The 14,382-nt window shown below is 45.9% G+C and overlaps 1 long non-coding RNA gene across 3 annotated transcripts in view; it reads left to right on the forward strand.

Moving 5' to 3' along the window:
• Positions 1 to 6,552: 6,552 nt before the first annotated feature.
• LOC131819607 (uncharacterized) overlaps positions 6,553 to 14,382 on the forward strand; it is a 69,363-nt gene continuing 61,533 nt past the window's right edge. For all 3 annotated transcript variants that reach the window (XR_009349257.1, XR_009349255.1, XR_009349256.1), the window contains exon 1: positions 6,553 to 6,788. This is a non-coding gene — a long non-coding RNA (uncharacterized LOC131819607). The remainder of the gene's footprint in view (positions 6,789 to 14,382) is intronic.

Below are 14,382 nucleotides of genomic sequence, written 5' to 3' on the forward strand. Positions count from 1 at the left end.
CGGTGACACCTAAGATTCCAGTATCCATGGTGAGGTACCATTCATTCCTTCCAAGATTTAGGAACTGGCCAACCTGTGCTATCAAATGGAGCAAAAATGGGGATCATCTTTCCCTTCTTTAAATACACCTTGGATAACATGTTTCCATCTAAAATGCCCTGTTTTGATTTATACTGGGTCTTATTAAATATTTTAACCAGGGGCAGGAAGGTCTACGGGGCTCCATTTTTTTTTTTTTTTTTTTTTAAAAGCTGATTGTAAGTGGCGGCAGGGGTTTAAATGAATTTTAATTTATTACACTTTGAATCAGAGTGTCTATGCCCACTCTGGGATATTTTAGGGCAATGGGCACTTTGACTGTGGGAGATTTAGGCAAGGCGATATTTCTGACAGTGAAGCAGAAGCACATGTTTTTGTTCTTGTATTTTATGTTCAGTGACTCCCATAAGATTATAGGGAGGATGGGGCGCCTGGGTGGCTCGTGGGTTAAAGCCTCTGCCTTCAGGTCAGGTCGTGATCCCAGAGTGCTGGGATGGAGCCCCGCATCAGGCTCTCTGCTCAGCGGGGAGCCTGCTTCCTCCTCTCTCTCTGCCTGCCTCTCTGCCTACTTGTGATCTCTGTCTCTCAAATAAATAAAAAAAATCTCAAAAAAAAAAAAAAAGATTATAGGGAGGAGGACCATGTTTAAGTTTAGTGGGTTCCTCAGGTAAAGTATAATCTGAGTCTCAGTATTGACTAAGGCCTCCAATTGGTGTATCTCAGTAGATATTAAAGTTAATTCAGAACCTCTGCTGTAAGGTTGCAAAAGCCAATCTACTTCCTTTTACCTTTTTATTCTAGAAATTCTTTTAGTAAATTTGGATTTCCAATTGGGCCAAATCTCTGTTTCAGTTTTGTTCCCTTCTCTCTCTAAGTGGTACTACAACAATCATCATCATCATCATCATCATCATCATCATCATCATCAACATCCCCTGGAGTGGTTTCTATACTTTGGGGAGTGAGTCATCTCTGTCCTGCTCATGTTTAGCAATTTCTTCCTCCAGAGACCCTCAAATTACTATCATCAGGATTCAGGGCCTCCCTCCATAGTGATAATTGCTTTTTGGAGTTTTAGGACCCATAGCTTACGTAGTATTTAAATAAACCCTTTGACTGTGCCATAGGGCCGCCATGAGTGTTTTTTCTGTAACTGTGAGGACAAAACTTGTTATGACAGGGGCATAGGCAGCAGCAAATGCATTTTGAGGATCCAAGCACTTTTAAGGGCATAAACTCAGGATGTTCTGCCACATGAGTGACCCCCCCACAAGGACATGTGTAGTGTGTAGAGTATCAGTTTATCCCCTGCGCCCTCCAGGGGACTAAAGCCTGGTGCTTTACACACAATGGTCACAGGGTTAAGAGTCATTCCCCCAAACCAGAGGCAGTCATGGCTGATGCTGGAATGGAGACATAATTCAGTCTGAAATACCCACCTGTGGGTCAGGCTAAGACACATATCCCAGGGCTACTTTCAGGAGGGCCCCAATCCCATACTCCTGTTCCTAAATGCCAATTATTACTGACTTAGGTTGGTTATGTATAACAGAGCCTTGAAGAACTCAGCAGATGTGGCACAAAGCTATTCAGCTCAAAGTGCAAGCTAGCCAGCAGGCAGCAGCAAGTCGAAGAAGATACTGGCCGGCAGCAGCTCATAATGCATGTTTTCCAGCGGGCAGCTAAGCCCACTTTGCAAGCCAAAGCAAGAGAAGAAAGACCCTCGCTGGTGGGGGGCATTGCCTAGACATCCTGCTAACAGTGCCACTTCTTGTGGTCACCCAAAGCAGTGGGATGGACTCCATCAATCAGAATTTGGTACACACACACACACACACACACACACACACACACACACAAGAGGGTATGACAAGGTTTATTTCTCAAATCACAAGGCTTTCCAGGGTTAAGAGGGCAAGTTTCCCAGGTAGGTTCAAACTGTCTAGAGAGAGCAAACCATGGAGGCTGTCTTGGCTTTTATGGTGGTTAGGGGGTAGGGCTGGGGTGAGGGCTCCCACACCCCCACTCACCCACCAGGCTTCTGTGGTGTGACATCTCGCTGTCACCAAAAGAAGGAACACCCAGGCTTGCTTATCAGCTCGCTGAGATGTGAGTCCAAAGCAGAAGTGGTGGTGGGGGGTGCAGGGGGGGAGGGTGGAGCTTGAAGTCTGTCAAGGTCAAAATGAAGAATGGAATCAGGCTCTTTAGTGCAGATATGTTATCTCCTTTAATTTCCATTTTACAGATGAGGTAAGGGCTTTATACAGTTAAATAGGCCACGTAGCTATTAAAGAATTAAAATAGACAGTGGGTCTGGAAGTCAAACCCAGGCCCATCTGACTTCCCAAACTGTTCACTTGGCCACTGTGCTACACTCCCTCCCCAGAGGAGTGTGAAGCGCCCTACCACTCACAATCAGAGCATCTCAAATGTCACAAAGGGAGTATCAGTCGTCACTGGAGGGCTCTATCTGTAAATAAGGAGTTGGACAATGTTAGAGTATAAAAATAGTGGTAAGGGTGGGAAATACAGGCCACTTGGGGCTTGAAATATATGCTAACTATAATCTCCGTCCTTTGGTGTGGTTGCTCAGGACAGCTCACGACAGGGGTGCCTGGATGGCTCAGTTGGTTAAGCATCTGCCTCTGGTTCAAGTCCTGATCCCAGGACCCTGGGGTCGAGCCCCACACCACAGGCTCCCTGCTCAGCGTGGAGCCTGCTTCTCCATCTGCCCCTCCTTCCACTCGTGCTCTCTCTTTCAAATACATAATAAGATCTTTTAAAAAAAATTTTAAAAAGAACAGCTCACAACAATTCCATTCAATTATCTGTACAAGCAGCGAGAGGCCAGTCAGTACTAACTGTCGAGTTTCTTAACCTCAGAAGGGGAGAGGGGAGAGCCAGATTCAGAGCCTTTGAAGAGTGGCAACTGCTCTGTGAATCAGGTACACACATACATGCACGCATGACGCTTTTCTTCCATTTTTCTTTCTGTTATTTGAAATAGAAGTCATCTTGGGAAAAAAAAAAAAAAGGTTGTGGTCAAATGAAGGTGTTGTTTCATTCCAAACAATTGCACTGTGGAATGTGATGGTGGCCCAGTAAGGTAATACACTAAGTTTACGATTGTCAATGTCAATACCTAGATTAATTTCTCTGATAGAAATGAAAGAGGGTTGGGGCGCCTGGGTGGCTCAGTGGGTTAAAGACTCTGCCTTCAGCATGGGTCATGGGATCGAGGCCCGCATTGGGCTCTCTGCTCAGCGGGGAGCCTGCTTCCCCCCCTCTCTCTGCCTACTTGTGGTCTCTTGTCTGTCAAATAAATAAATAAAATCTAAAAAAAAAAAAAAAAAAAGTACACATTGCCATAATGCTTAAGGAATCGTAAGCTTAGCCCATCTGGGATGTATCACTTAATAAAAGCATGAAGCAAGTTTTGTATCCCTTGACTTTAGCTTCATTACTGAACCTAATGGGTCACTAAAGCCATAATGGTTCTTGGAATGAGAATTACTTGTCAGTGGGTGCATGGAACAAAGCCAAAAGAGCACCTTCCTTTTCAGCATTCCCATAAAGTATCTTACAGTATAGGTATGTTTCCTGAGAAGAAGGTTAGATTTGAAAAGGATGAAACTTCCCCTGAACTTGCCTTTGTCCCCGCCCCCCAAAGCCAGATGTGGGACTTTTCTCTAACTCTGCCTCTCACATTGCCAAACAACAGAATAGCTGTGCAATAAGGCATGTTTTGGGAAAAACCTGTGCCCTCGCAGTAATCAAGCTGGTTTATGATTTGGAGCAGAGACACCAATAAAACAGTGTCTCTATCAAAGAACCTCATCTGCTCTAAGAGACAGACATTTCTTCCTGATATTTGAAAGCAGGAATGCAGCTACTGCTTTGCCTCAGCCTGCAATTGCACAAAAATGCTTTACACTCTTCAGTGTGGAGCTACTTCCCTTCATCCTTTATGTGCCCTTTGGTGTCATCAGAAGAAACATCCTCTTTTGGTGGGTCCCTTTGGAGACATTAATGGCTGAAAAGTTTTTTTTTTTTTTTTTTTTTTTTCCAGGCATAACTTTAACGGGAAAAAAACCCTGGGCATGGAAGGGAGCATCTGTGATGCTCGACAACACATGGCTTTCTTCCTTTGGTGGAGACGTTGCATGCTTCATTACTATCTACGTTGGCATCAAAGCCTCGGCCAAAATCTTGAAAGGAGTCTTGTCTAGTGTCGGAAAAGCTGGTCTTTTCAGGAGTTTTTGTCCCAAGGTGCACGCATAGTATTATGTTTATCTTGTTTAAACACAAGTGTGTTGCCTTTCCAGAAAACAATTCCCCACCTCTTGTTTGAGTATTGAACAGAATTTTCACCTTTTTTGAGGGAATAAAAAGCCCTCTTGCAGAACAGTGTGGCAGCAAATTCTTTCACTGCTGGACTTAACCTGGAGGGCCTTGCCAAGTGAATGAAGCAGATATTTCCACTCAAGTTCCTTCAGTTTCTGTTAGGGATGCTGCAGAAAAACTGTGAGCTCTTTCAGCCTCTCCAAAGTGTACAAGATGGAAAAGAAGGTGCTTCTGCAGACTGGAGTTGAGAATGATAAGCCTTATTCATTTTTTGGTGTGTTAAATTCTGAACACACTTAGGAATGCTGAGGAACTAAATACGTTCCGGTACCAATTCCAGTGTGGGCGGGGTATTCTCATACCAGCAAGCAATTCTCTGACACAGCTGGGTGTCCTATAATCCAACTGAATTCAGACATCAGGTACCTGGAGATAGCATTAGATCCCACAGGTTAAGGCTCATTACTTCAGATGTCCATTACTTGTACTTCTGACCAAATGGCTAAAAATCAGAGATTCCCAAGAGCTCCTCTTCAGCTTCGACTGATTTGCTAAAGTGGCTCACAGAACTCAGAGAAATATTTTGCTTACTAGATCACCACTTTATTATAAAAGGATGTAATGGGGCGCCTGGGTGGCTCAGTGGGTTAAAGCCTCTGCCTTCGGCTCAGGTCATGATCCCAGGGTCCTGGGATTGAGCCCCACATCGGGTTCTCTGCTCCATGCAGAGCCTGCTTCCTCCTCTCTCTCTGCCTGCCTCTCCGCCTACTTGTGATCTCTGTCAAATAAATAAAAGTAGGCGGAGAGGCAGGCAGAGAGAGAGGAGGAAGCAGGCTCTCCGCCAAGCAAAGAGCCCGATGCGGGGCTGGATCCCAGGACCCTGAGATCATGACCTGAGCCGAAGGCAGAGGCTTTAACCCACTGAGGCACCCAGGCGCCCCCAAATAAATAAAATCTTAAAAAAAAAATGTAACTTGGGAACAGCCAGATGGAAGGGTTGTGTAGGGCAAAGTCTGAGGAAAGGGGGGGAGCTTCTGTACCCTCTCCGAGCTTGGCACCTGCACGTGTGCACTAACCCAGAAGCTCTCTGAATCCAGTCCTCCTGAGTTTTTATGGCGGCTTCATTAGAATAGTGCAATTGATTAAATCATTGACTGTAGGTGACTGATTCAACCTCCAGCCCCTCGCTCCTTTCCGGAGCTAGAGGTTGGATTGGAACTTTCCCCAACTCTACTTTTTAAAAATTTAACTTAATTTTTTTTTTTTATTTAGGAAAGGGGGAAGGGGCAAAGATTTCTATTTATTCATTTGAGAGAAAGAGAGAGCACGAAGAGGGGGAGAAGCAGAGGGAGAGGGAGAAGCAGGCTTCCTGCTGATCTGGGAGCTGTACCTGGGGCTCCATCTGAGGACCACGATGAGATCATGACCTGAGCCGAAGGCAAACCCGCAACCATCTGAGCCACCTAGGTGTCTCAGAGATAGAGAATCTTAAGCAGGTTCCATGGCCAACAGGTGGCCTACCCCGGCTACCACGGGCTGCCAAGGGGCTGCTGTGGCCTGATCTCGTGAGCTCATGACCTGATCCCAAATCAAGAGGCATATATTTTAACTAACGAGCCACCCAAGGTGTCCCTGAAGCTTTCAATCCTCTAATCACAGGGTTGGTTCTCCTGGCAGCCAGCTCGCATCTTTCTGCGTGGGTCCAAAAGGTACCTGGTTCACATAAGAAAAGACACCTTGATGGCTCTCATCACTTAGGAAATTCCCAGGGTTTTACGAGCTCTGCGCCAGGAGTGGGACAAGATCAAATATATATTCCTTATTATGAGTCATAATATCACAGGAACTCATTTGAGGGTGAGAAAATTACCAACAGGAAACCTCATTTAGAATGGAGCTGGAGGCAGGGGGAGCGCTCACACGCCACCACTCCTGGTCAACCGCAGACCCAGAAGGAAGAGACGAAGAACCTCGCCCCAGGGAAGGGAGAAGGGCTTGCCTTCTGCCCTGGCAACAGCCCAGCCAATGAGAGACTCTCACAATCCAACCAATGAGAAGCCACTATACTCAGAACGCCCCAGTTTGCGCCAATGGATTCTTTGTTTATTAGAGCCCCGCTAATCCCGCCCCTTTCCTCTGGTTAAAAAGAAACCGCCACCACCCAAAAAAAAAAAAAAAAAAGCCTCTCCTCTGATTTGAGGAGTTTTAGGAATAACAAGTAGGATAAGTTTGGTTTTGCGGGCGAAACACCCGGCCGGTTGATTTTTTAAGGGTCCTGTTGCCTGGTGACCGGAGGTGGGATCCAGAGAAGACCCCCCCCCCCCCCCCGACAGCTCTGAGGCGGGCTGAGGAAGCGGGTGCGGGCGCCCGCAGAGCCGGCAGAGGGGGGACCCCGGGGCCCGAGGGTGAGTGTTCTCCGGCGTCCGGAGCTCTGCTCTCTTCGTGTCCGAGCTCGACAGGCTGTTTGGGTTGGTTGGTTTTCGAGTGAGAGCGAGCGCGGTGGGGGAGCGTCGGAAGCCCAACAAGCAGGCCCTAGGCCCGGCGGGAGCCGCCCTCGGGGTTCGGGTCTCCCGTCGCCGAGACCGTGACCTGACCGGACATCAGGAGTGGGCGCCTGCGGGCCACCTTGGCAAGGCCCAGTTGGTTAAGCGAGTGACTTCAGCTCAGGTTATCCTCGGTCCTGGGATCGAGTCCGGCGCGCGGCTCCCGGGTCAGCGTGGAACGGGCCCCTTCCTCTGCCTGCCCCTCTCCCTGTGCACCTGCTCTCGTGCTCTGACAAAATCGAAAAACAAACAAACAAACAACAACAAAAAAAAAAAAAAGAAAGAAAGAAAGAAAGAAAAAAAAAGAAAGAGAGAAAAAAGAAAAAAACTGGCGCTTACGCAGTTGAGCCCCCCAGGTGCCCCTTTGCAGCTCTTATTTAAGTCTTTGCCCTTCCCCAGTGTACTTGGTTGGCTTTGGGTCCTGTTCCTTTTTTGGGACCGGATTGTGCCCTTTGGAATTGTGCTGGCCTTTGGTCGGATCCCTCTGGAACCCGACTGTCCCTGTTGAGGAATGTCCCCTCTTTGCTCTAAGAAATGGGATCCTAGTCCTCGAAATGCTTGAAGATCACCTCCTGCTGGGATGGCCCTGGTGTTTCTAAAAACTGGGGTCCCTCCTCGTGCTCATTTCTGAGGAATACGACTCACTTAATCAAAAGTAGTTTTAGTCCATCCATGGCCATTATAGGGGGGAACTTCCGAGCTCACCTAACTTGTTTTACTTATTTTTTTTTTTTTTTAAGATTTTATTTCTTTATTTGACAGAGAGATCACAAGCAGGCAGAGAGACAGGCAGAGAGAGAGAGAGAGGAGGAAGCAGGCTCCCTGCTGAGCAGAGAGCCCGCTGCGGGACTCGATCCCAGGACCCTGAGATCATGACCTGTGCTGAAGGCTGCGGCTTAACCCACTGAGCCACCCAGGTGCCCTTATTTTACTTATTTTAAAGATTTTATTTATTTCATTTGACAGAGAGAGGGAGATCACAAGTAGGCAGAGAGTCAGGCAGAGAAAGAAGGGGAAGCAGGCTCCTCCCCGCTGAGCAGAGAGCCTGATGCGGGGCTCGATCCGGGGACCCTGAGATCATGACCTGAGCCGCAGGCAGCGGCTTAATCCACTGAGCCGCCCAGGCGCCCCATTTTACTCAAAATTAAATGAGAAAGCCGGGGCTCCTAAAACAAAACCAAACAAACTGAAGGAGATACCTATTGTAAATTGTACCTTGAGGCTTCCAGATGTTTTCGGGATTCTAAGTTTGCCTCTTTGCAGGATAGTATTTCTAAATTGACTGAGGCAAACAAATAATTGAAAGAAGTCAAAATGTCTTTTTTTCTCTTCGTCTCCTCCTGGGTTTCCTCCCACTTGGCAGCCACCTGCGCTCAGGCCGTGCCTCCTGTGCCATTTCCCTCTATTCTCTGCCAGACTTCCCTTTCCTTGAAACCTCCCCCTGCTCCCTCTTCTCCTGAGCCTGTTAAAACCTCCTCTTTAAAGTTGAGTCTTTGGAGAATCCATTTAAATACTGAAAGAGTGTTTACAAAGTTCCTTACTTTTTTTTTTTTTTTAAGATTTTATTTATTTATTTGACAGAGATCACAAGTAGGCAGAGAGGCAGGCAGAGAGAGAGAGAGAGAGGAGGAAGCAGGCCCCCTGCTGAGCAGAGAGCCCGATGCGGGACTCGATCCCAGGACCCTGAGATCATGACCCGAGCCGAAGGCAGCGGCTTAACCCACTGAGCCACCCAGGCACCCCGCTCTTTTTCCTTTAGATGTTGAATCTATCAGGGTAGTATTTAATTCTGTGTTTATTCGTGGGCTGAGGTGATTTCTTCTTTACTCTGTTTGGAACTGCCTGCTTCTGGAAGGAATCAGACCAAAGGACCAGGATGGAATGGGAAATTTCGGGCAGTTCAGATTTAGTTAATTTGGCAAACCTGCTTGCTCATACCCTAGATGAGTCCACTAAAAGACTGCGAAAATCCTCAAATTTTTCAACTCCAGCAGGTGAGGGCCCCTAAACAAAACCAAAACCCTTCTAGTTTCTCTTGTTACTGCAAAGAGCCAGGGCACTGGCACAAGATGTTACATATTTGAGCATCCCAGGCACCTTCTGCCCTCTGCTCAGTCTTTCCGGTGTCCCCTCAGTTCCCAATGGTGGGTTCCAAGGAACTTCCCAGTCCTATTCCTTGTTGTGGAGAGAACATTTAGAATGAATCTGCCTGTGTCCCTGGTTAGGCTGGAGCTACCCTCTGAGTGCCCAACCCCATTGTCATAAAGCAGCTCCTGCCTCAGGATACTAAGACAGTTCAAATACTGGGGGTCTCTGGTAAACCTCAACAGGTTCCTGTCTCTGAACCTATTCCCTTTAGTCTAGGTCCTTTGAGAGAGAGGCACCCTTTTCTCCTTGGTTCTCAGGTCCTATTCATTCATTAGGCCAAGACTTCTTAGAAAAGTCTCTTGTCATAATTTCTTCCTCTCAAAAGAGGAAACTAATTTTGGAATTTAACCGTAGTAACCAAAATAGCCAACCAGGGGAATTAAATGGCCCTTTGACATCTTTTCTTGCTTCCATCTCTGATGTTGCCCTGTAGCTGAGTCTGGGGACCCTGATCATTGATTCCTGTTGGATCAGCTGCCATCTTCTTTCTGGGCAGAATCTACTATGCAGCGCCCAGCGGGATTCAGGCAGATCCCTCAAAACCTCTTCTCAGAATGAATCAATAGTCTGTAAGGAAGTCCTCCAAGACAGTGAGCCAATATCGATTACAAATCTCAAGGTCTCATTATCCCCCGCACTAGTAGTCCCTGTAAACACCCCATTTTACCTGTGAGAAAATCCAGTGGCTGAAGATGGAGGTTTGTCCTGGACCTACTAGCAATAAACATTTTATCCCTCGACACCCTGTTTTCCTAACCCCTATATGTTGCTGACATCCAGTCCCACCGAAAGCAAATTTTTCATTGCAGATGATATGTGCAGTGCATTTTTAGTATTCCTGTTGATAAGGATAGCCAATATCTTTTTGCTTTCACTTGGTAGGAACAGAAATGCACCTGGACAGTAATGCCTGGGGGTTTCACAGAGTCTTTACTTCTCACAAACATTTAAAAGCTGATTTGGTTGATAGAAAGTTTTCTGCAGGGTCTACTTTGTTAAAATATGCAGATGATTTGCTTCTCTGCTCCCCTTCTGAAACCTCTTCACAGGAAACATTATTCACCTATTGCAACTTTTGGCCTTAAAGGGACACAAAGTTTCCAAAGAAAAATTGCAGTTTACTCAAACTCAGGTTCTGTACTTAGGGCATTTGATCTTGAAACAACCACTATACTTCCACAAAGATGAAACCCTTCATGACTGCTTAACTCCTGACAGATTACCTTTTCACTCCCTGTGGAAATTCACAGGAAACTCCTCAAACCAAAGCAGATTTTTCATGGTATACTGATGGTTCTTATTTAAATGGTGAAGATGGTAAATATGCTGAGTATGTTTTTGCATCTCTTTGAAGTCATTGAGATGGCAGCTTCATCTTTTGAGACTTCAGCCCTTACTCCGGCATGTACTTTAGCCAAGAAGACCCTAAGTATTTATACCAATAGCTGGTATGCTTTTGGGGTAGTTCATACTTTGGAATATTATGGAAGCAACAAGGTTTCCTTTCCTCCAAGTGGTATAAAATTTGAAATGGCTCCTAAGGGGACACCTGGGTGGCTTAGTCAGTTAAACATCCAGTTTTTTTTTTTTTTTTTTTTTTAAGATTTTATTTATTTATTTGACAGAGATCACAAGTAGGCAGAGAGGCAGGTGGTGGGGGGGAAGCAGGCTCCCCGCTGAGCAGAGAGCCCGAAGTGGGGTTTGATCCCAGGACCTTGAGATCATGACCTGAACCGAAGGCAGAGGCTTAACCCACTGAGCCACCCAGGCGCCCCGCAGACGTCCAATTCTTGATTCCATAATAGGAATCAATGATCAGGTCATAATCTCGGGGTCCTGAGTTGAGCCCTGTGTAGGGTTCCACGATGAGCATAGACCCTGCCTGGTTGAGATTCTCTCTTCCACTCTCTCTGCCCCTCCACCCCTGCTTGTGCTTTTGCTTGGTCTCTCAAAAAAAAAAAAAAAAGGGCTCCTGTGTCTAAAATTTATTAGATGCCATACTTTTGCAGGTTCCTGGGTATTCCAGACTCCAGTCCCTGGAGGCAGAGTAAATCCCCTTCCTGATATTTCTGCCTATAACATTTCTGCCAAGGAAATGTGTAGCCAAACCTCTGTCATGCTCCAAAGGGATGTTCTTTTAGATGATAATTTGGAAAGACTGACTAGAGATACCCAACTATTGTCCCTAGAGAGGGAAAAACAGTATTGGAAATCTAATAATCATTGGCTCAATAAAAAGAGAGAACTCTGGATTGGACCAAGTAACCATCCATTCCTGTAAGAAATTCTAAAATTCCCATTATTCACCACTCTGTGTGCATTAAACCATTGGTCTACTGACAGAATGGTAGCATTTTGGAACCAGGGTTGGTGGGGAAATATTAATAAGGCTTGAGAAAGTGCCTGCCTTACTTTCCCCACCTGTCCCAAGTATAATCCGGGGAAACCTGTTCGTATAGATTTCATATAGCTCCCCTGTCTCATGGATGTAAATATGTTTTAGTCATAGTTTGCATGATTTCTTAGTGGACCAAAGCTTTCTCTTGTAGATAGGCCAATTTGTCTGTAGCCAAAATTCCATTAGAAAAGATTATCCCTACCCGAGGAACTTCTGACTTCATAGGGACCGGAGAACCCATTCTGTTGGTCAGGTGTTTCAACAGGTCTGTGCTGTTTTGGCTGGTTTTACAATACTTCCATTGTGCACACCATCCTCTATCCTCAGGGTTACTCAAACACACTGATGGCTCCGTGAGATTCAACTGGCAAAATGTGTAGAGACCCACCAGATATTTTGGGTGAAAGCACTGTAACCGGTCCTTCTAATCTCAGATCCACCCCATTTGGAACTCACTCTCACCCTTTGAGATAGTCACAGGGCGACCGATGTACTTGGCCCCTCTCTCCTTTGACACAGCTGATGAAAGGACTTATGTTTCAGTATCGTAAAGGCCTTATTGCTTCTATTAAAATAGCCATACTTTGGTGGAGCAATTTTTCATCGTGTGCTTCCAGGAGACAGTGACCTTAGGCATTCCTTCTTGCTACCGAGAGATTTCATCTATTAGAAAAGACCCCCCCCCCCCCCCCCCCCGATTTTAGCCTTGATGAAAAGCCCTTATCAGGAACTGCTTTGTGTCACCAAACTGGAGGGAACAAACTCTTGGAGTCACATGAAATATCTAAAGAGAGCACCCACCCCTGACTGGACCCGCACACCTTCTGGTGACCTGAAAGTTAAGATTTCCCAGAATTGAGGCAGGCGATGTGTGACAGCTTTTCCAAGATGTCAGAAGAGACCTATGTATCTTTTCTCACTGGTGTTTCCTTTCTTTTGTGGAAAGATAATGCCCTTGTCTGCATTTCCCAAGCTCTGGTGAAAGGGAGAAACCTGCTTTTTTTTTTATTGCAGTCTTTAGGGAATAGCCTCATCTTGAAACCAGGACAAATTCTTCTTTCACATGTTTTTCCTGAAGGGTTAGAAGGTTCCAGAATCCACAAAAGTCATCCGAATTATTCACCAACTTGGCATTCTCATCCACAGTCATGATTTTTGAATTTATAACTTTACAGACTATTATGAATAATACTTGGTATAAATAGTTCTTTTGGGGTAACAGTGCTATTTAAAGATGTCTTCGAAGTTGTACTGTTTCGTAGAAAGTTCATCAGCGATTGCTTCCTGTTTAAACTTGCACTGCATCTTCCCAGATGCACCCGGTCTATTCTTTCTTTCAGGGTGCTCCCGAGGTGGCCACTCTTCTCTTACGGCCGCTCTAGGTGGAGACCTCTGGGAGGCATACACGAGTCCAGATTTGCCTCCATAGGGAGAACCGTTCTTCCTGAGGTTGGAATAAGTCCCGATAAGTAGTTTGGTTGCCTACTTTCAGACCAGAGTCCTGATTTAGAACCATCTTACAATTTGGAATGGTCATGTTACTTTTTCTGTTGTGTAATTTTTTGAAGTTTTGTATTTTGTTGCCTTTCAAACTTAAAAAAAAATGATGTACCCAATAAGGTGATGCTAGCTCAACACCTCGAAATGATCTTCAGGGCTTACCGGTCTTGGATGACAGATGGGAAGGGCCTGAGAGTTTCTCCCTCCTAAGCTTCCTTAGTACTCAGACATGGCCTTATGTAGTTTCCAACTGCTGTTGCATGCTCCCTCCAATGGAGGACGTGAGAACCAGGAAAGGTCCTCCTCGGTGCTGAGGGACAAAACCACTGAACGTGGAAAATGTGACTCTTGGTCAGCAGTGCTTTTCAGAGTTCTCCATCAAAGAGAGGGGAGGCTGTGAAAATTAATAAAAGGAAACTGTTTAGGATGGAGGCGGGAGGCTGGCAGGGGGAGCGGTCATGGCCAGCACCCGTCAGCTGCAAAGCCAACGGAGGAGTCCTGGCTTACAGGGGCTCCTCCCTTAGCCGCTGCCTGCTACCCGACTACTCCAGCAGGAGGAAGCAAGGCTTTCCTCCTCCCCTGGCAACAGCCCAGACAAAAAGAAGCGACTCCACTTCAAACTCCCAGTTTACTCCAATGGACTTTTAGTTCACAACAGCCTCCCCTAAATCCCTCTTTCCCCTTTAAAAGAACACTTCTTTTCTTTGTTCTCCAGACTTGCCTGCGGTTTTGCCAGTGCTTGTCCTAAATTGCAATTCTCTGCTATTCCCAGATAAACCCATTTTTGCTGGTAAAAGAACTGGCCATTTTATTTTTAAGGATAACAGGAGTTACTCAGACCATCTTCAAAAAAATTTCTTTTTAAAGATTTTATCTATTTATTTGACAGACAGAGATCACAAGTAGGCAGAGAGGCAGGCAGAGAGAGAGAGAGGAAGCAGGCTCCCCGCTGAGCAGAGAGCCCGATGCGGGGCTCGATCCCAGGACCCTGAGATCATGATTCATAAGGACTTCTCTCATCACCTAGCCTCATTAACTTAAGGATGAGAGAAAAAAAATTGATGTAAATTGAATGTTAAAAATATTTTGGAGAATTTGGTATTTATTGACACAACCCCACTCTAAGTTAGCCAAATGAGTAATAGGATTATTAATTTTTTTTGTTTCCTCTGTGTTTCTGGGGTTCAGGGTTTTTGTCTATGCAGGTACCATTTAAATGAAAAAAACATTTTTTAAAAGATTATTTATTTGTCAGGGAGAGAGAGCACACAAGCAGGGGGAGCAGCAGGCAGAGGGAGAAGCAGGCTTCCCGCTGAGCAAGGAGCCCAATGTGGGACTTCATCCCTGGACCCTGGGATCATGACCTGAACTGAAGGCAGATGCTTAACCGACAGGTCTCCCTTAAATGAA

The sequence above is a fragment of the Mustela lutreola genome, chromosome 17, assembly GCF_030435805.1.
Source record: "Mustela lutreola isolate mMusLut2 chromosome 17, mMusLut2.pri, whole genome shotgun sequence".
In the NCBI taxonomy this organism is placed as follows: domain Eukaryota; kingdom Metazoa; phylum Chordata; class Mammalia; order Carnivora; family Mustelidae; genus Mustela; species Mustela lutreola.